This window comes from Glandiceps talaboti, chromosome 16, assembly GCF_964340395.1.
Source record: "Glandiceps talaboti chromosome 16, keGlaTala1.1, whole genome shotgun sequence".
Taxonomy (NCBI): domain Eukaryota; kingdom Metazoa; phylum Hemichordata; class Enteropneusta; family Spengelidae; genus Glandiceps; species Glandiceps talaboti.
The window spans coordinates 19,250,369-19,273,818 of NC_135564.1; the positions used below are offsets into that span (position 1 = coordinate 19,250,369).

At 36.6% G+C, this 23,450-nt stretch overlaps 4 non-coding genes across 4 annotated transcripts; 2 read left to right on the forward strand and 2 right to left on the reverse strand.

The window, feature by feature from the left end:
- The first annotated feature begins 12,861 nt into the window (after positions 1 to 12,861).
- Trnal-aag (transfer RNA leucine (anticodon AAG)) lies at positions 12,862 to 12,943 on the forward strand. The gene has a single exon. It is a non-coding gene; the product is annotated as a tRNA-Leu (tRNA).
- A 2,907-nt stretch (positions 12,944 to 15,850) lies between these two features.
- Trnal-uag (transfer RNA leucine (anticodon UAG)) lies at positions 15,851 to 15,932 on the forward strand. Its single transcript has one exon. It is a non-coding gene; the product is annotated as a tRNA-Leu (tRNA).
- Positions 15,933 to 16,653: 721 nt separating this feature from the next.
- Trnat-agu (transfer RNA threonine (anticodon AGU)) lies at positions 16,654 to 16,727 on the reverse strand. Its single transcript has one exon. It is a non-coding gene; the product is annotated as a tRNA-Thr (tRNA).
- A 6,222-nt stretch (positions 16,728 to 22,949) lies between these two features.
- On the reverse strand, positions 22,950 to 23,031 carry Trnal-uag (transfer RNA leucine (anticodon UAG)). Its single transcript has one exon. It is a non-coding gene; the product is annotated as a tRNA-Leu (tRNA).
- Between the last annotated feature and the right edge of the window lie 419 nt (positions 23,032 to 23,450).

The window sequence follows — 23,450 nt, forward strand, 5'->3', positions numbered from 1 at the left end:
TTTATCAATGTAGGTAAGAACAGTTACCATGGTTACCGTTTCAGTGTCATTTCTTGTATTCCTACATGAGACTGGAAAAGTAATTGCACCTGATCAAATACAAAGTCAAATCTTGGCATTCAATGCAGATCTGTTCTCGTGTACGCCCACACTGAGGAATCGAGCGGACGATGGCATCCCCACGTGTGCACGTACGGGGAAATACATTACCGATACGAAATAGTGATTGGAATCCGTTTGGTTACTATATTGAAAATATATCAGAGGTCTGGTTGAGAACGTTCGTTGGAAATGAGACCATTTGACTGGGAATATATGAAGGCACAAAATGATATGATCACTTACCGTATTCTGGGTCCTATGTGATGAAGTACAATCAGCCATGTAAATAGTAACAACACACACTGTGACAGCTGTATGTGTATTTGTCGTCGGGCTATCGAATGCACGTGTTCAACACTACTGTAAGCTTTAAATAATATCTACGATAAATACGTCGATGCTTGAGTAGGATTGCTCAGTAAGTAATTGCTACGTCGACGCCAAATACTTGTTTTCGTCTTGAGCTATGATGTGCCGTGTGTTACCATAGTTGCATGCAAATAACGAAGCCTGTAGCTTTTGTGGTAATAAAATAGAACACCCCTTTTAAGACGTTTTAAGAGTGAGCTAATCACATGACAATAGAATACGAACTTGATAACAATAGAAAACAGAGTTCCAAATCCGAAAATCTATGCGATTGTGGAACAAACTGAAATTTTCTATAGGAATGTTTTATTAGGTGGTTGAAGACTTCTTTTCTTAGGCAAATGACGCACAATAGGGGCATTATACTTACAGACGTCAGAGTACATCGGCAGTGCGCCGCCGTCCTAATTTTCCAGTTATAAAATACGTTCGCTATATCATTTCCCGCCTGCTATAATAAAGGTTGATTTTAACGACAGTCATCGCTGTCAGACATCTTGGTCGTTATTGTGAATGACCTATACGGTAAGCAGGTCAGATCATGTTTGATAGGTAAATGAGAGATGGGAAAAAGACGTAATGAGTACGACCCAGAAATAGACCGGTTAAATACAGTCCTGGTGATTAAATGGAATAACGCATACTAAACTATAGACAGTCTGTACTAAATGGCAGTAAAAGTTACTATAAAACACAAAATATCCAACTGATATGGAATATTTTTTTCGAATGCTCTTATTAGTTATTTCTTTGATCAGTTATTTCAGTACTATGAGATTATTACAACAACAACAACAACAACAACAGCAACAACAACAACATCAACAACAACAACGACGACGACGACGACGACAATAACAACAACAACGACGACGACGACGACGACAACAACAACAACAACAACAACAACAGCAGCAGCAACAGCAACAACAACAATGATGCCCATACAGATTAACTCCATTATAAAAATTACTATACATGTACTTGATATTTATAACCAATAGGAATGCTAAGTCTATTTGTGTTCACGATGCAGCTCCCCCTCCCACCCCCTCCCACCCTCTCACACTTCAATGACCATTTCTCCCCGATTTGACGTGATTATAATATCTCGCTGTAGATTGACAAGAGGTCTTCTAAGCTCAAAATACAGTAGAAGGTTGGGTTAATCTTCAATTCAATTTGGTGATCCGTTTACATTAAACAAAATACCCAACAATGTAAGATATGGTATATTCCTCAAAGGGCTGGGTTTGGTAAGAATATCAACAATTTATACGAAGTCGGTAATTTGTCATTTAGTCGTCTTTCCTCATATTGTTTTTTTTTTTGCTGATTGTGTTTGTAATTACCAATTTACCACTATCTTGTCATTCATGTTTTGTTATTACTGTAAATATATGAGTTTTCACTATAAATTTCACTACTTTTGAGCATTGTGTGGAAAATCGCTACATAAATATAACATTATTATGTCATAGTGCCAATTTTACTTCATATCACTGATTCTGAAAAGTTGATCATAAAAACCCCACAAGTTACGAGACATGATACAACATACCTTAATATTTGAAATGACATAATGATAATTGACTTTTAATTTAAAAATAAAAAATCCTTAGTTTCAAACTATTTCTCTCTTTAACATCGAGGAATTGTCTTGTCGAAATAAGGGCTTCAAAAACAAAATCACTAGATTCTGTCGCCCCCTGAATCATTGAAAAGTGAATCTTACGCGAGGAGACTCTTGTAAGAAAACGAAAGTGAGTAACTGACCACTTTACGGTGAAATAGACTAAATGTAATTTACCGGTGTTTTAAATGCATGTCAAATCTTGCGGATAAATAACCCACTCACTAATGGAGCGATCAGAAGCTGAGCTTTGATTTAGTGAATTTTTGATTGAATGCCGTAAAACCGAGTAGGGATACATCTCTAAGTTCAATCCAGTTCATTATTTAATTTCTGCAAACGGTGTAATGAGTTCAGTTCATTACATATTTACTTATAGTCACGTTAATTTCACGCGTGATCTGGTTTTCTACCAGAATTTTCCCCTCGTCTACTTGCCGTAATATTACACGGAAAACTAAACAACGGATATTGCATTAATGCTATTCTCCGAGGTTTGTAAATTTTACAGTGAAATGTACAATTGTTGCCATGGTAATCGGAATCAGGAACATAATATAACGTTCCCACTGCACATGCTCGGGGGGTAGTTTCCACTTCACCGAACGTATGCATGATACACATGTATATTAACTACTCGTGGCTGCAATCGTTGGCTGTTGTAATCTTCAGCGGTTGCTTATCCCAGGGACAAAAACTAAAGACAGTCCAAGTAGAACGTGCAATGTTTTCTCAATTGCCGTCATCAAATCCCTCACATAGGAGATATAGAAAGTTATACTGCATTTTTGCTTCTGAATCAAAATTAAAAGCGTCATGAAGCGTCATTAATGTTTTTTGATCGACTTGCACGCACGCACGCACACACAGACACACAGACACAGACAGACACACCCACACGCACACACACATACATACATACATACATACATACATACATACATACATACACACATACATACACACATACGCACACACACACAGTGGCAATGTTCATGTCTTCTCTATGTTACACTGAACTTGGTGTACACATGACATGAATACACAGTACCCTATACCTAATATGAAATGTGTTAGAGTAAAGCGAGAGAGAGAGAGAGAGAGAGAGAGAGAGAGAGAGAGAGAGAGAGAGAGAGAGAGAGAGAGAGAGAGAGAGAGAGAGAGAGAGAGAGAGAGAGAGAGAGAGAGAGAGAGAGAGAGAAAGGGTTAATACAGAGCTGTTAGCACATATTACTCGTTGCACCCTTTAAGATTTTCGACAAACAACCTCGAGGGTTTTATCCTTTATAACTGACAAGCGGATAAACAGACTACTTTGAGGATTATTTGCCAGATTATTCTAGACTATAGGATGAAACCTTGGATGTATTTATTGAGGTCAGTCAACTTTAATTTGGCAAATGGCTCAGTCAGGTGCCTGACCGCAACACATTTAGAGAAACATAGTTTGTCGGTTGAGGGGGTACGTCACGGTGAGCGACATGGACGTGGTAAATGTGCGATTTATCGAAGAAATTTTCATGGATTTTTATGCTGTATGACAATTAAACATAGACACAGAATGCAAAATCCGTGGCTGCGGGTATAATAAAGATTCGACTAATAGAGATAATTTTTATCGACGCCCACACATCGGTGAACTCCTCCATTTATCTTTACACAGAATTTGTACAAATTTGTATTAACAACAATCACTGAACCATTCGCAATTTATTTAACCTTGACCATCAGTTTCGTATTTAGATTTGCACGACGGATATCGGTCCAGATTTAAAGAGTGGGCAAGTGATATTCGTAACCAGTAATCACCTGGCAATTCTATTTTTCGTAAATTGTACGTAAAAATAAAAATCCCAAAACACTAACAGTAACCCGTTCTTCGTTATCACTGGTTTATTTTCAGGTTTCCTACGTACTTAAAAAAAAATATAAAAAATGTTACCACACGTTGCGCAATTCAAACGATAATATTTTGTATATTTGAACGTACATTTTTTAAAGGTGAAGTTATTTTTACGTACGGTTAATCTTGAAGAGCATTTTAAAGCATTGAGTTTAAAGTTATAATTTACAGTCTATGTTCTTTTATTAACCGTACCCATCCACTCCTCCCCCCCCTCCATCCTCAGGTCAAAAAGAGAAATTATGAACGTTAGGAAAATTTACAATACTTTCTTCATTAATTTGAAGTCTGTTGAGTCTTGACATAATGTGCACCGTGTTATTTATTATATTATATGATATGCAAATTAAATACATGCCATCAAAATGGACAGATTGCCGCTACAGTATCCACACAGGTAAAGCTTGGCAACGATAAAGTGAAATGTGTTCGTTGTAACTCACATATAAACAAAAGGAACGTACAAAATCTTGTTGAGGGCGCACTAACAAATTGACTCTCACTTGTTAGGACGCGACGCGACGTACACGTGTACTAAGCAATCATATTGGTGATGACCTGGGTGACGATAGCGTGACAAAGTGACAGTAACCCCTTACAGTATATTTGGTATGCTTTATGATTGATGATGGCCAGGAAGACATAGTAAAAGCTTAGAGACTGTGGTGGTTAAGATTCCAGAACATTGACTACATGCTGTACGTACGGTATACGTATGTATGACTCGGTAAGTCGATAAGTTGCTACGTCCTTGAAGTTTACGATCATCTTCTGTGAGTTGTATCACACTGTGTTCTCAAGGATACGATGGGGCGATGGACTAATATATATAATTTCAGTACACAACTTGAGCGTTAGTTTTCCATGCGCTAGTTGTATCCTCCCACATACGGTTATTTCCTATATTCTTTCATCGTGAAATTAATTGCTATATTTCCATAGTTAGTATTGTATTTATACATACGAAGACGACCTCAGCTATTTTAGATGGATTTTACTGAGATTACTCTCTTCTGTGAATGTAAACAGATAAGCATACATAATATATCATGTATATATCAAATATACTAAACCACACCTCGGCTCTTTTTGTCGTACTGTACAGTAATTATTTCATTTACTACATCCGTCGACTACATTTTCTACGCCAGAAAGTTTACGCGGGAGTTTACTAGTAAGATCTGTGCGCACATCGCAGGTTCATGCACAGTACGTAATTATCAGATAGTCAAATTAGCTGCCAAAACTCAAATATTCACAGGGTATATTCACAGGACGACTCCTAAACGACATCTATTCTAAATCACGACGGTACATGTACGTACAACCAGACCATTACGTCATCGCATTTTTGGTCGAAGGTCATTCTCGGGCCCACTTGTTATTAGCTTTCATCCATTCTGTGCTTTATTGTTGTCTGAATTAATTGTACTCCATACTAAACTTGGACTTCACCTGTTTTGAAGTGATTGACATGTCACCACACGTACATGTCACCACACGTACACGATGTCTATTATCCATACATTTGAATACTTGGCACTGCATTGCCAGCAAGTGTGACTCCAAGTTCTAATCAGGTTTTGACAAAACTGGAGAAATATTTCTCAAGTATCTTGAAAGGGTTGAATATGAAACTTCGAAACAGAGGAGTCGAGTCGATAAACATCGCCTATCTCCCTTTATTGTACTCACCAAATAATCTACCCCTCTGCACCTCAAGGAATGTACAATGTTTTACGATTAATAACAGTTACAGTTTATAACCCTTAACATGTCTGGCATACCTTGTGATGTGATGTGTGCCATACGTAGGTCAACGTCACACACGAAACGTGTTATTTATCAGATTTCCATGTACATGATGTACTTCAAATAGTCAGTAGGAGCCGTTTTGTTAACCACTACGAGCTTTACATGTTACGTCATTTTATTACGTCATTTGTATACAACTTGTGACGTAGGACAACGCATACATCGACTCACGGAGGAAATACAGACGTAGTGTCGAGGTCACCGGCGACTTGAAGGAAACCACATTTATGTACAGTTTGGACGAGTTGCAGGTAACACAAACATTGTACATGTTACATGACCTATACGTACATGGTCAAGTATGGTTGTGTTTTTATCATCAGCCGTGAATGCTGAGGTTGTCGGAGACTTGTGTGATGCTGGGAACACCTTTAAAATGTTTACGAAGCATAATAAGTTTTCTGTCTGGTAAATCCGATAGTCTTATTAAAGAATATTAGTGGCTATGTTTAAAAGTTAATCTACGGGCAATCTTGTCGATTTGTAGAGGGAAACGGTTGCATACTACGTACCAAAAACAAGGCAATGCTCTGTTGACCAGTCTATACTGAGGTACATTCAGTCTTTACAATTGTCACTTAGCCTGTGTGATTCGTGACCTTTTGTGCAACTAGGGTATATCACTATTAGTAAAATCATAGTAAAATTTAACTAGACATGTGATCAAACCTGTAATATATTAAACTGCCATATTCGGTGTGAAACCCACCTCGGCTGTCATTCCAATCTCGCTTCTAAGGTAAGTGGTGGCTACTTTGGCAATTTGATATCTAGCATGGTTTCAAAAATTTGTAATTGTAAAATATGCAGAGAACGAACGAGACAATGACCTTGAGAATCCAGCCATAGTTTTTTGATGCCGGGAAACAACGATCTCCTTGATAGGCAGTAGTCCAATGTGGACTTTGCACTCTGCCGGGAACTTCCAAATCTTGACGGTTCGATGGACAACACTAGGTAGCGACCCAAACAGAATACACATTTTCTGATGCAGGCAGAATTGAGAAGTATTTCAACAAATATTGTATCGGTGAAATTTTATTCACAGCGAGTGACGTCATAACAGACTACCAGGTGACGGTACCGATCTCCCCCGCGCTTCAAAATTTCGAAGTAGTGTGTATTTTAGGTTAAACTTTACAAGAAGTTGCTTATACGTGCACGTGTATGTTAAACATTTATGATTTGCAAAAAAACCCGTTAATATTAGACATAACTGCGCATGACAGTAGGTCCCGGCTTTGTGTAAAGAAAATGTACCCCACGTCGGATTATTTCTACTAAATGCGTTTACGACCCAAACATTATAAACTGAAATACAATGTGTAAGTAAATGGTACACTCGGTCAAATAAAAACAAATAAAACATATGAGCTATGCTTTATAAATGAATTTATCTAAAGTGTATCGTTCAACGTCGTCTACAATAACTCTTCTAGGATTCTATAACTATCTGGGATCAAACGATGTGAACACATCAAGGAACCTTTTATGCATATATATGACTTTTGCCAGTTAGACAAAGTAAACTTTTGGCAGGGATTTTAATCGAAAACATTTAAGCTATTTTTGTGAAACTTTTTTGTTAAGTTTGAAATAATTGTTTGTGTATACATGTTACATTTTAAAATTTTAGCATTCCTGTCTCTGTACTGTACGTATTTTTGGTCGTATATTGTTATTATATGAACTTGTTCCCTAAATAAAGATATAATATATTAATAAATAAACAAATGAACAGATAAATAAATAAATAAAACAAATAAATAAATAAATAAATACTAGTAAATAAATATGCTGCTCTCCGTACGCACGTCCAATTTTCGAACAGCGCCACCAACCACTTTATCATGACATTACAACTGTATTTTGTTTTCAGAGAAGTAGGTGGCCGTCTTTACTCAAGATGAAGGTACTTTATTCCTTGACGATTATGTTCCTTGGCATCATACATATAAATGCTGAATCCATCCAACCTTTACGTATAGGAGCGTTCAATGTACAAGTACTTGGTGCTTCCAAAATGAGTAAAGACCACGTGGTGGACATTTTGGTAAAAGTAAGTAACACAATTTGCATGTACTCTGTAGTAGTAATAATAGTAGTAGTAGAATAGTTTATTATAGTGACATGAGGTAAAGTATGACAAATCTACAAAAAGGGTTACAATACACAACCACCCAGCCAAATGGGCTTATATGTCACCTTAGTGAATATATATAATTTAATTAGAAATAGCAAATATATTAACTTAATACTTCAGACCACGTTCTTAACATGGAACGGTCCCATTAATTTGTTTGTCAATTTTTTGTTTCTGTTTTGCTTTTTGTGTAGATTATCTTGCGATATGACCTCATACTTATCCAGGAAGTGAGAGATAGTTCGGGAAAAACCATTCCGGATCTTCTTGATCGCGTCAATACGTAGGTTATCTTCACTCTAATTCATTTGACTTTTTCAGTTAAATTTTGACCCAAAAATAAAGAAACTCTCAGTCAGAATACCCCTTGTGTGATAGTTTGATGAAGTATGTACAGATATCGCTGGGGAAAGAAAACAGATGTGCATGAAGGTCAAGAAAATAAGGAATTTCTTATCTTTTTGAAATTAAATGTTTAAAAGATGTTTGGGGTCGGAGGCTTAAACTAAGGTAGGTTGGGTTATCGGAAAAACACAAAACACATGAGTACAACGACCATTGTCACAAATGACGCCATCATCTGAAGATCGAACCATTCTCGCGAGCCAGTGTTAGTTTTTCCGCTCTCGTGGAACTTGACGAAGATATCTTGCTTTGTTGGAAAGTTTTTACAGTGAATTGTTGAGATGTTGGAAGTATATAATTCCTATGGTTCGAAATTGATTTAGGAAAACTCACAGTTTCGGCCTAAACCATTCATCCTATTGAGTTTGTTTTTTAATCAAGATGAACTAAAATAGTTGAATTGAGTTACCTATTTATTTTTGGAAAAACCACCGTGAACATTTTTCTTTACAATGTATCTGATGTAATTCCTATCCCAGCAGCATTTGCACTGCTTTAGTAAGTTCTTTAGTGTTGCCAGCAATAACCACCTGTTTTATGCGGATGACCTAGTCCTGATTTGTCCTTCAGTCAAGTCTTTAAGGAAATTGATTAAGATTTGTGAACAGTATGGCGAGCAGCATGACATTCTTTTTCACACAACTAAAACTGAGTGTATGTATATTTACCCTAAACTTTGGAAACCGGTTCGGATCCCCAATGTTTATTTGTACGGAAAGCAATTGAAGTTTGTTACTTCTAAAAAGTACCTCGGGTACATAATGTCTTCGACAGGGGATGATGAATTAGATATGCGGAGGCAGCCAAGTCGTTTTATGCTAGGGCAAATTTTATTGTTCGTAAATTTAGTCATTGCTCCAAGAAGGTGAAATGCACACTTTTTAGAAGTTTTTTATACACTGTATATTGTTTAAATGTTTGGTGTAACTATAGTACTAGGATGATGCATACTTTAAAAGTGGCATATAATAACACAATGCGATTAGTATTTCACCTAAGAGGTGCAGTCAGCATTAGTAATATCTGTGTAGCCAGTGATATTTTGAATTTTTCATCGCTCCACCGAAATTTGCTGTACACATTTAACAGACGTATTGTTTAGAGCCACAATACTTTAATTCGAATCTGCATACTTTCATTCAAACTTTTGGAGAAAGTATAGGATTGTCATGTATACTACAAGATAGTTGCTAGTTTAACATTATTTTATCTGTCTCTTTCTTTGTGTCTGTATGTTTTTTATAATTTTATGGGACATCTTGGTGGCCTGAATTAAAGAAATAATAATAATAATAATAATAGGCCACGCTGTTTTACGACACCGAGGAAAGTTCTACATTGTTAACGTTAATACCATCACATGTCAATGAACTTTTATGTAACATTTCCTAAAACCTATTTTATCATTTTCAGTGCCGACATTCTTCAACGAAATCAAAATGCGCAGTGCGATACGAACGAAGATGCCTGTGACCAGCTGTAAGTCAACTTCAAATCAATTATGCTTCACACTCTTTGTGATCAGTTTTCAAACAGACAGAAAGATAATTTCTAAACACACGTTATTGTGACGAATCCTAAGCTATCAAATTACAAAAGTTTGTATTTTGATTGACAGGTGTGGTATTTGTGAAAGGTTGTTTGTTTTTCAAAATCACTGAATCATAGACTTCTCTCCAGTGTCTATGATTTAATCAAATCAATATTTAAATGTTAAAACCACACCCTTTACCTGTATGGTTTGGCTTTTGTTGTTCTAAAACCACGATATATGCTTACTTTTACCAAACACATTATACATACCTAATGGAAGAGAATTACTTTTGATATATTTATACTTACAACATGTGGTTTTGAGCCAAAAGACAAGAGAAGCTCAGAACAACCCTAACTTTACTAAATAATTTTATTTAATCGTAATGCCACTATTATAATTTAGATCAGAACTACAACAATCTTGAGTATTGATTCTTTTTTTCTGTTTTAATCGTAGGACTGGTGATTTTGATATGATATTAAGTGACAGACTTGGTCGGACCACTAGTAAGGAGCAGTATGCATATATGTTTAGGTAAGGGAATGTCCGTTATGAAATACCACCCACGCCTACTCCCCAAACCATCCAACCAACCAACCAACCAACCAACCAACCAACCAACCAACCAACCAATCAACAAACAAACCAACCAACCAACCAACCAACCAACCAACCAACCAACAACACCGACTGAAAGACACCGACAGACAGACACACAGACACACAGACAAACAAACAAACAAACAAACAAACAAACAAAAAATGTAAAAAAAAAACCTCATTTGGCTTCACGAAGCTCAACAGTGCAGCTTTTTGAAAGCAATGAGTTTGTCACAAAAACATTATTGCCAAAAATAAATCTTTCTATAGTACGATTCATAATTAATAATCAATTCGGCTTTTAATACTAACGGTGCCCATGCAATATAGTAAGCAACATATTCACACATATTAATATTAGTTTATTTTGTTGTAGGAAAAGTCGTGTAACAGTTACAGACTCCTATCATTTCGATGATGGATCTGAAGAAGACAAAGAAGATCATTTTGAACGAGAGCCTTTCGTCGCTCGATTTACGTCACCATCAACTCGTAAGATCATTTATTTATCCATCAATATCAGAATTTATCTTATACATACTTCGTAATATGAATTATAGAATAAAGTCTGGGTCTTCAACACGTCTGGATATTTTGAAAGCTAGATGGATGTTTTTTCAGTAGGGATGGGTAGCAAAATGTCTTCCACCAAGCTCGTAATACAGGCAGACATAACTTGTATCACAGTCACTTATGATCTCTACGGTCCCATATACAAAGTATTTGCTTTTGGAGAATTTTGGGGAATTTTGAGACCATTCATTGTCACCGGTTTCTGTGGCATTATGGCAGCATCAAAGGTAGAATTAGAAGGATTTCATCGACATCTTTTATATGTCGTTTATACTAAATGATGTGATGGATCTAGAATTGTCAAGGGTCGAGTTCTGTCAATTGGAAGCGATGGCTAAGTGTGATTCAGTATTAACACAGTACAATACAAAAAAGTACAAACGAAAATTATATCCTACCACAAGCAAGCAAACAAACAAACCAACACTCAATCAAACAAGCAAACAAACAAACAAACAGCCCAATAAAATCTACACACTTAGGGACGATCACACAACGTCGCACAAGCTCAATAAACGAACATCGTTCGTTTAGGACAAAACCTACTCCCCCTAAACGAACGTTTACAAATGCGACATCACACGTTTATATATGATGTAAACCATGATGAAAATTGTAGACCACTGTAGCGGTCACACCACTACGATCGGTGCAATGTAAAACATGGTAAACCTGAAGTTCCAACCTTATGAACTTGTTTACTGAGATGACGGTAAACTAAGTAGCAGATATAGAAGCTTTTATCATAGAAAGCGTGAACGTTTTCGAAATTTGGTTAGAAGTGCGGAAATGAAGATCAGCAATCGCATCGACGCCAGACCCTTAAACGAACGAAGTTCGCTTGTTGAGCTTGTGTGACATTGTGCGATCACCCCTTAGCTTTCAATAATAAGCTAATATAAGTGCATGGAAACAATGAAGTCGACAATTGAACATCCGATTTCGGTTGTATAACTATATGAATAAAAGGGTATTTATTATTGTACAAATTGCACCGTCACTGTACCATTATTTACCTGTACCCGTTATTTTTTGCCACGTTTTAGTTGTAAAAGATTTTGCTATCATTAGCATCCACACAAAACCAAGTGACGCAGTGAAGGAAATAGACATGCTGACTGATGTATATGATGACGTCATCGAACGATGGAATCTCGAGGTGAGAATTTAACTATTTTAAGCTGTTTTGGGGGTTAAAGTGATGCACAAATTTAACAAAGTATGGGGCTCTGAAATGCAAGTCAAGTCCCAGTCTCAGTTAAGAAAAGAATCAGGGTTCGCCGTGCAAATGTGTGAAGTAGAATCCACAATGAATATTATGTTAATTATATGGGGAAATAACAGATTATAAGTTACCTTGACAACAAGATGGCGAATCCTAAATTTTTACTATTTATTCAAAACTACCAGGAATAAGCTTTCACCTGGCGAAGTTTGGAGAGATTTGAATATTCGATTCCAGGTGCAGTGACGAAATGTACGTTAATGTCAATGAAACTACTGATATTTGGATAGAAAAATAATATACTGTCGAGAAAAAGTATGCGACTGAATTTTATGCTCAGTGTTAATAGCTATCACGTGACATATTGAAAAATAAAATTGCACTGTGTAAAGGAAGTTCAATGAATTGAACTACTTTCCCCTTCAACAAACGAATTAGGCAGTATCTGAGTAGTCTCTTCCCGTTGTATCTTTCAAATGCTTTTTTTGCAACACTGCTACAATAATTATTAGTATAGTCGGTTAGTAAAGTCACGCTTAATGGGGGAAATCGAGAAGGTAGCGTGGCCGAGCGGTCTAAGGCGCTGGTTTAAGGCACCAGTCATTTCGATGGCGTGGGTTCGAATCCCACCGCTGCCAGTACTTTTATCAGTTGTTGATGTCTGATGGACATAAAAGTATGAACATTTCAAACTGTTCATTTTCGGCGAGGAACTACGCAATGCTGATGATTTTTTACTTCTAAACAATGAGTGTTGTCAGATCAGACACGTTGCACCTCCATAATAATAATAGTAATACTTTATTTTTCTATAGTGACTTCCATCAAAACAATAACAAACCGCTTCACAATGAAATATATAACAAATGGTTTAAAAATACAATGAACCAGTTCGAATACAATGATAAAAGTAAGACCAGCTCGAATACAATGATAAAAGTAAGACCAGCTCGACTAATGTAAAATGATAAAAAGAATGATATGGACAACATTTCGATGATTTATCCATAGTGCTTTTGGGAAAGGTGCGTTTTAAGAGATGTTTTAAAGGAAGCGATCATGAATATATTTTAAAAGTCAGATGTCTATAATGAGATCTGAAGATTGTTGTACACGTCACCGAGTAGTCACCGAGTAGTCACCGAGTAGTTACCGAGTAGTTACCGAGTAGTTACCGAGTAGTTACCGAGTAGTTACCGAGTAGTTACCGAGTAGTTACCGAGTAGTCACCGAGTAGTTACCGAGTAGTTACCGAGTAGTTACCGAGTAGTTACCGAGTAGTCACCGAGTAGTCACCGAGTAGTCACGGAGTAGTCACCGAGTAGTCACCGAGTAGTCACCGAGTAGTCACCGAGTACAGAGGATAACATAAATGAGTCATTTATTCAAAGTATACCTGATAAAAGATTTCGTGATATTTAATTTTCATATGTACTCGTAAATTGACAAAGAATTCTAAAAAAACATCCACCATACTCCTAAACCATATCCAGTTATTTCTTGAGTACGACGCAATGGTCCTTTAGTAAAATAATTTACCAGAGACAACAGCCAAAGATAAAGTCAAGTTCAATTTCGAATGCGTGGCTGTCAGTTTCAGATAACTTCAAGCATGTATTCATGTACAATTGAAAATATTACGCAAAAAGCATTAAGTGTACTCCTAAATCGACAGAAATTTTCACATCTTCTGGAAATCTCTGAAAACATCTAACTTACTCCTGAACAATATTCAGTCCTTTTCTAATTGAATCCGTTGTCGTTTACTAATCCCATATCCAATTACAGAGTTAATTTTGAATGTATAACCGTTTGATATATCTGCAAATAGTCTATTAATGTTCACTTCCTAGCCAGTGTATTGGATATTATCATGGCAACGCGTTTCCATTGACTCCATAACATCACATGACGCAATCTTACGTTTCGGTGTTCCACAGGGTTCCGTATTAGGACCAATACTTTTTACTCTTTATACAACACCCATTGACGAAATCATATCCTCACACGGTCTAGACTACATGTTATATGCAGATGATACCGGAATCTACGCTGTATGCAATACACCAAATGACGTTAAATTAGACCTTGAACTATGCGTTGAAGATTTACGGCAATGGATGAGATCTAATATGTTGATCCTTAATGATGATAAGACAGAGATTATACATATTTCTTCGCTGTTTAAGAAAGACAAAGTTAAACTTGACAGTCTCAAAATCGGATCCTCAGAAATTTTTCCAACTATGTCGGCCAAAAATCTTGGTGTCATGTTAGATTCGGATGGTTTCATGACAAGTCAAGTAAATAACATCTGCAAATCAGCATACTTTGCATTATACAGGATTGGCAAAATCCGTTGCTTGATCGACGTTCCAACAACGGAGAAGTTAATACACGCGTTTGTCACATCGCGACTAGATTATTGCAATACTATGCTATACGGAATCAACAACTACCAACTTCAAAAGATACAATCTGTACAGAACGCCGCTGCACGACTCATTACCGGTACAAAGAAATTCGATCACATAACACCTGTTCTACGTAATTTACATTGGCTGCCTGTTGAGAAACGAATTCAATTCAAGATTATTCTCCTGACATATAAAATTATCTCCGGCAAATGTCCAGATTATCTATGCTCACTAATAGACATCAGAGTTCCCAGGCGCACACTTCGTTCATCGGAAGGATTACTTTTATCAAGACACGACACCAACACAACAACCAAAAACTATGGTTTCCGCGCCTTTTCCATCGCAGCACCGATCCTATGGAATGAACTACCTTTTAAAATCACTCCTAATTGTTCTATTGAATCTTTTAAACGCACCCTGAAAACCCATCTTTTTAAAGTTCATTATGGAGTGTAAGATTTTAATTTTTCTCTGTCCGCTTTGTATATGGCATTTTAATTATTATTTTTCCCCATATTGTTTTTTTGCCTGACGCATTGTAGTACTTTATTGTATGACATTTTTTTAGTATTTCATTAATCGGTACCTTTTATATGCAATCTTTTTCGTTATGTAAAGAGCGCTGAGACGTAGTGTAGTGCGCTTTTTAAGAAATTAAATAATAATAAAAATAATAAAAAAAAAACATCCATCTTACTCCTAAACCATATCCAGTTATTTCTTGAGTACACCGCAATGGTCCTTTAGTAAAATAATTTACCAGAGACAACAGCCAAAGATAAAGTCAAGTTCAATATCGAATGCGTGACTGTCAGTTTCAGATAACTTCAAGCATGTATTCATGCACAATTAAACATATTACGCAAAGAGCATTGAGTGTACTCCTAAATCGACAGAAATTTTCACATCTTTTCTGCAAATCTCTGAAAACATCTAACTTACTCCTGAACAATATTCAGTCCTTTTCTAATTGAATCCGTTGTCGTTTACTAATCCCATATCCAAAGTTAATTTTTGAATGTATAACCGTTTGATATATCTGCAAATAGTCTATTAATGTTCAATTCCTAGCCAGTGTATTGGATATTATCATGGCAGAAAGTATCATTACTAGTTGGTATGTTAGGTAGCGTGGCCGAGCGGTCTAAGGCGCTGGTTTTAGGCACCAGTCATTTCGATGGCGTGGGTTCGAATCCCACCGCTGCCAGTACTTTTTTGTTGCGAGCAAATGGCTTGCCAATCTTCACTACTAGTATTAGTATACAGACAGTGGTACAATATTTTACCCACAATTCTCTGATTTGTATGCTTGGATCTTCCTTATCTTTTTGTTTTACAACTTCCAATATTTCTTAACATTTAAAGCATAACAAGTAAATTTGAATAATATGTATACATGTCAAGACTGCTTTTGCGAAACAAAAAGAAAGTCGCAATTTTTTAATAAAAATATACCGATAACTAAATGGAAAAAGTGATTTGAATAAATTACTTTTCAACATCAAGTAATAACTATCTTGCCGGGTAGTCGGTCTGTATAGAGAATTTGGAAGTTTCATAACGGTGCAAGTATTTTCCTTGGGTTCGTTGCAAATATTCTGCATGACTTTCAAGAAAGGACTGTTGAAAACAATTGAAAATTTCTATCCACTTTTACAACGAATAATTGATATTTAATAAACTGATGAAACTGGGTACTCATCAGTGGCAAAAGTAGGATTCAAACGTTGTTGTTATTGTTGTTGTTGTTGTTGTTGTTTTTTTTTTTTTGGGGGGGGAAAGCAATCTTGCTACACGTTAAAATGTACGTATCGTATATCTTCCCTTTTGTAGCAACAAGGCGGAGTTAAATCTAGGTGAATTGTGATCATACCCGAATGCAATATATCGTGATCCATAGAAATGGACCCTATTCACCGCTAAAAAGAAGGCACCGCTGTGATTTGAACCCAGGATCTCCTGTTTACTAGACAGGCACTTTAACCAGCTAAGCCACGGCGCCATATATTGAGCCATCACAGCAAAATAATATATTATTGTTCTCATGTGTTTTGCTGTTATCTTAAATAAAATTTAGATAGTTGTGAATTGTATTGTAAGGTTTATTTCCTGAACGATTGAAAGTGTTCATGAATCTGGAACAGACACAGATATTACTTATGCTAATATTAAACTAAATATTTAGGCTATCATTAGTTAGTATACATATTATTGCTTAAATATTGTGGATTTATAGGGCTATTCATCAACCGAAATATTAGCATCCCAATTTCTCATAATACTAAACTATCGAGATTTTTACATGACATGTAAGATTTAATATATCTGTGTTACAGTATCAGATATCAGAGACGTCTCATCACAGTACACAATGTGCAGTCCGCTTCTTTCCCCCATAAGTCCCGGCAACTTTGTGAATGGTAGCCATGGTGATTGGAATGAGAGGAGAAACAAATTAGTACTAGTATAACCATTATACATGTGCCATGAACGCAGAGATGTACTCGGGGGAGGCTGTAAAATGCAATGTCTTGTTCCCAAAAGTTCCCTGAATTAAATAGGAAAGTCAATCCCTTTGTAAGCCTTTATAGACTATCATGTGTACTTATTATTTCGTTATCTACATATACGTACAGGATATAATCGTTGCAGGGGACTACAACGGCGCCTGTAATTACGTCAAATCTAACGACTGGGCCAACATTCGTCTGAGAAGTCAAGATAGGTTTACGTGGCTAGTCGAGGACAACGTTGATACTAATGTTGCTGGTGATGTGTGTGCATATGACAGGTGAATAAACTTTTAGTGTCTATTCCTACCGTCAGAATTTTGAACTGACGAATCATTGTATGCATGAACGAACGAATGAACGAACGAATGAATGTTCCAAATTTTCTAAAATAAAAGCGTGTTCTGTCATCTAGTCAGTCAATTCACCTTTCCATACATCCATTCACCTACCCAACCATATTTTATTCCATCTGTTAACATTCTTCCTTCCCTCATTCTATTAACCATAAACCATTGGATCAATCAATCATCAAATAACCGATCAACCATTTGCAACCAACCAACCAACCAACCAACCAACCTACCGGTAACCCACTCACTCATTCCCCCTCCCTCCCTCATAATCACGAAAGTTTCCCCAATACAGGCCAATAGTCTACAAAATAATGAAAGTTCTAGCCTTTCTAGGACAAACTGAATGTACTAGATGCCAAGAGCTTGTTGGAGATTATTTACCTAACTCATTTATTGACTTCATGTCGTAATACGGCTGTACAAAGATATATTTTCTGGTCAACTATTTTTGATAATATCAACGTTAACTTTGCTGTACGTTTGTACAACTTAAATGAAGTTGATTTTAATATCAGTATTTTGAGAAGATAGCAAAAACCACTTTCAGCAACCGGACGAATGGGAATTATTTCAAGATACAGTCTATAAGTTTATAGACTCATGCTTAGACTTTGGACTATGATGTCTTGTCACACTCTTATATCTTACTATTAATTTTTTAGTAAGTATAAATTTCAGCAACCGAACAAATAGGAAATATTCAAGATAAAATCCTTAAGTTTATCGTTTATCGTTTAACTGACTAATGAAGTCATACACTCTATATTTATTTATTTATTATTTTGTTTTTGTATATTTGTGAACCGAGTTGTAACTCTTCTCTTTGAGGAAGAATAAAGAAACAACAACAACAACAACAACAACAACAACAACAACAACAACAACTCACTCACTCACTCACTCACTCACTCACTCACTCACTCACTCACTTCCTCCCTCACTCACTCACTCACTCACTTGCTCGCTGTAACTTCTCTTTCTTGAGGAGAAATAAAGAAACAACAACAACAACAACAACAACAACAACAACAGCAACAGCTCGCTCGGTCGTTCACTCATTCATTCACCAACCTTGCTCACTCACCCGTCGCTAACTGGCTGACTGGCTCGCTGGCAACTAGAGATGAACTACAGCTCTTCTCTCAGTTACATAAACATATATTGCCGTTTCATTTATATTCCTACTCACGCAAATTCCCTAAATACAAGTCAACTGTCTACAAAATCATGAAAGTTCTTGCCACTCCATGCAATATAAAATGCTCCAAATGTGAAGACGTTGCTGATAACCTTCTCATTCATCTTACAACGTCATGTCGCCATACTTTCACTGCTAGAGACTATTTCTGGACAAGTCTCTTCAATGAACTCAATGTAGACTTTTCTGTGGCTTTATTCAACCTAGATGAGTTTGATTTCATTGTCAAAATTTTAGGAGATGTCTTTTGCAACGACAATCTCCTCGTTAACACAGAACTACTTCAAGATATCATCTTAAAGTTTATGCATATGTGCCTGGACATTTAGAAACGAACCCTACGCCATGTTTATTTGAAATATGAATATTGCAATTAGTTTTCTGTAATTATTTATACTTTTCCTCTCTGATCTGATTTGATAGTTTTTTGCTTTATTGTTGTGTAACTCTTCTCTTTTTTGAGGAGGAATAAAGGAACAATAACAACAACTCACTCACTCACTCACTCACTCACTCACTCACTCACCCACCCACCCACTCACCCACTCACTCACTCACTCACTCACTCACTCACTCACTCACTCACTCACTCACTCACCCACCAACCCACCCAATCACTCACTCACTCACTCACTCACTCACTCACTCTCACAAACCCACCAAAAAGTCGTGACTAGAGAGAGATATAATTTAAAAAATTATCGTCATATATAATATTGTTCACTTGTATCACCCTAACAGAATTGTCGTTGGAGGTGAGAAGCTTACAAAGTCTGTCTGGCCTCGTTCATCTGGAGCCTTCTACTTTGACGCAGAGTATGGCCTAACCAAAGATGAGGTAAGAAAAACACAAGTGTTCCTACATTTTATTCCACTCAATTTGATTACTCTAACAATGTAACCATCTCGTAAGATTAAAATAGATTATCAAAACGTGTATATCAGAAAGTGACGGGAGTGTTTTTTTTTCGATTACGATAAAGTCTGGGCTGATGTTTTTATCCTTTTATTGTACAGGGCCAGGGGGTATGTATGTATTTGACTATGGTTCAATCTAATGTGGAAGAAGCACACACAGATACAATTAAATCCCTTTTTAGTATCAAATGTTTATACACTCATCGTCTGAAATGCTGTATTGCATGAAAGTGGAGATTACCTAGAAGATATTTACAAAGGCTGTCAAAATAAAGCAGGGATGTGTTTTAATGAAAATTGATGCATTCCATGGTCTACCTTATCGATGTTGACTGTAGAATCCTTTGATGCGACCACGTTTCCTTCTGTAGTGCTGTTACAGTGTCTAACTGCAAAATTCAGTGTTGGAGTCGAGCCCCAAACTCAAATTAGGGATGATGTGTATGTTGTTATTTGAAAACCATCTGTAACCTGTCTATTTATTTTATGTTCCAAATTACAGACCAGTGACGTCAGCGATCATTACCCAGTAGAAACACTACTGTTACCAGAATGTAAGTTTATTGAAGATTATATCTTTAGTAGTACAGTAAGCTAACGTTCTATTACAATCTATTCCAAAGTTATATAATTTTACAATATATAGACGAAATACAACGACAATTATATGGATAGAACAGACACAGTGAAATACTAGTAAATCAACGATTGCAAAAAGTGAATAATAAAACCTACACAGATGGATAGACGGAGAGATTGGTATACAGTATCGATACGATAGACTCAAATCGGTCAACAACATCTTCAAAGTTACGACCAGCTGCACGTGACTTGCTATGCAAGACTTGTGTGGGAATTCGTTTCCTTTACCCGCCACATTGAATGGTGCATCATGGAATATGTCGGGTTCCATTAATAAATATATTAACATACATCAAAACACCGCAGTAAACAATATCGCTACAGTATTTGAAACTACAAATAAAACTAAACAGATCCTTGCAGAACGACCATCTTCTTCCTATTCCACCAACACGTATTACATGTATCATAGGGAGCCCAGGAACCGTATTAAAACAAACAAGCAAGCAAGCAAACAAACAAACAAACAAACAAACAAACAAACAAACAGACAGACAGACAGACAGACAAACAAACAAGAAAACAAATATACATACATGGATGAACGCAATTATATAGAAACGTAGTACATTATTTCAATTGTATTCTCAGTTACTCATGAATACATTGTTTGTGTATGTTTCTCTATTTCTTTTTATTTCATTCCTTCATTCCTTCCTTCCTTCCTTCATTCCTTCCTTCATTCATTCATTCCTTCCTTCATCCATCCATTCATTCATTTATTTATTTATTTATTTATTTATTTATTTATTTATTTATTTATTTATTTAGTGTGTGTGTGTGTGTGTGTGTGTGTGTGTGTGTGTGTGTGGGTGTGGGTGTTTTGTGTTTGTTTTAACATGGTTCCTGGGCTCCCTGTATTTAGACCTAAAGGTTTATTATTATTATTAACTTGATGAATATTTTCGTCCAATCTAGTGACTCAGGAGACACTATCTCACATCAGCATCGGAGCAGGATTCGTTGTTTCGGATAACCGAGCAGTGTCTGAAACCACCCTCCAGGCAATCACAGGTTCAGATTCTGACCTCAACACCGAAAAGTCCTTCGACGATGGCGGTCAGTTGACCAGAGTATCGATCGCGAGCGACATCGCGGATATGGAAGAAGCTTGGCGTGTATTGAAGAAGATTCAAAACAACGTTCCGGGGTTAATCTCGGACGAATTGGTAGATGTTGTAGAGGTCAATCTAATACAAATGGACAAACAAGATGCACTCTCGGGAGCTCTGACGCCTCTGCGTCCTGAAACGAGATCGTTTAGACTTACATGCGATGTTGGCAAGACCTGTGAAATAGCAATCTTTGGGTGACAAGTCAGCACTTTAATAGTGTCAGTATAAAATGCATGTTATTGCTTCACCAGGGCATTTCCCCATTTCTTGAAGTTGTATGATTAGTTTAGCTTTCAGTACTAGAGAGTCCAAATGAGAGACGCGTTGCTTTTTAGTTCAGAATGTACCTTCATGCTTCTAATGTGGGAAATTCGTATATTTGAGTATTGTTTCTTGAGATGTTAAACAACGTTTAGTCGAGTCATTTTATTCCGGCAGCTGACAACATGCGCTATATTTTTTACTTTTAATAATAATGTTAAGTGCAAAGTGTGTTGTTACAGAAGTCAATGGTTATATGTAGCTGTTGTTTTATAATTAAGATAGTTTTAAAATGTCATAGAGGAATAAATAACACGGACTTAAGTGATAGTCCACACTTCTACGAGTAATTGTCAAATTAATATTTACATTGCAAGAGTATATATCGTGTGTCACTATCTGGCAAGAGGTGTGTGTGTGTGTGTGTGTGTGTGTGTGTGTGTGTGTGTGTGTGTGTGTGTGTGTGTGTGTGTGTGAACACATAATATCCTGCAACTTTAACATTTGGCGCCGTGGCTTGATTTTAAGCGCCCTTCTGCCCTTCTAGTAAAGAGTTATATAATAAGTCCACTGGTGCATCGAATCAAATACTAACGGGGACATGACTGTGATCATTGCAAATAAGCTTCTAGTGTACATATTATTATGATAATATATAAGCACACCATCCAATAATGAAAAAAATGCTTGTACTGCCTGTCCAGTGAACAGGAGATCCTTGGTTCGAATCCCAGCGGTGCCTGCATTTTACCAGCGTGGACCACACACAACACATTGCATCCCACCTTACTACACAAACATACTCTATGTTAGTCAGTTGACTAGCTAATACATCTCTATTGACATTGATGGTGTCCTATATTTTGGTATTTCCTATCTTATTTGAAAATTACGTATTGAAAACATACAGTGCATTTATTTTGATGTTACATTTCGAAACAAAACCAGATGTACATAGTGGTACTAGACAGCCATGTTGATAACCAGGTTAGTAGTAATTCATCTCTGAGCTTCTTTAGTAAGTTTTAAATTAAATTCGAACATAATCTATCTAGTTCTCTGCAAGCCTAAAGAAGTCAAACACCATGACATTTTATTGCCTTTCTGCATTTATTTTAGACATTTCATTTATAACAATACATTAATTTAAGCATTATTTCAATCTATCATGGTTTTTATTTCCTTTGATAGTTGCTCAGTCTCAGTTTCCGACTAAAAAAGTACTGGCAGCGGTGGGATTCGAACCCACGCCATCGAAATGACTGGTGCCTAAAACCAGCGCCTTAGACCACTCGGCCACGCTACCTGATGCAGGTTGGTACAATTTGGTGAAAAATGTTGTACAGTAAATAGAAGTTTTACACATGAGCAATCCTCAAACACGAGTATTCCATGCGAATGGTTAAGATGCGGTACAAAGAAATTTGTTCAATGAGCGATATGAGACTTTCTGTGAAGTGCACCAAAACCTGTTTAGATTTAGGATTATTAGATAACTATATATTCCCCAATATTTGCATATCACTGATGGGAATATCATGTCCTGAACAATTATCAATTCACACACCCCTAAGAACGTTCCAAACAAATTTCCGACCAATCTGCTATGTAATGTCCCCATCAAACACCAATGCAATTGGTTTGGCGGTTTTTGAAGTTAAGCTGTTTACGCTTAAACACATGCACACACACACACACACACACACACACACACACACACACACG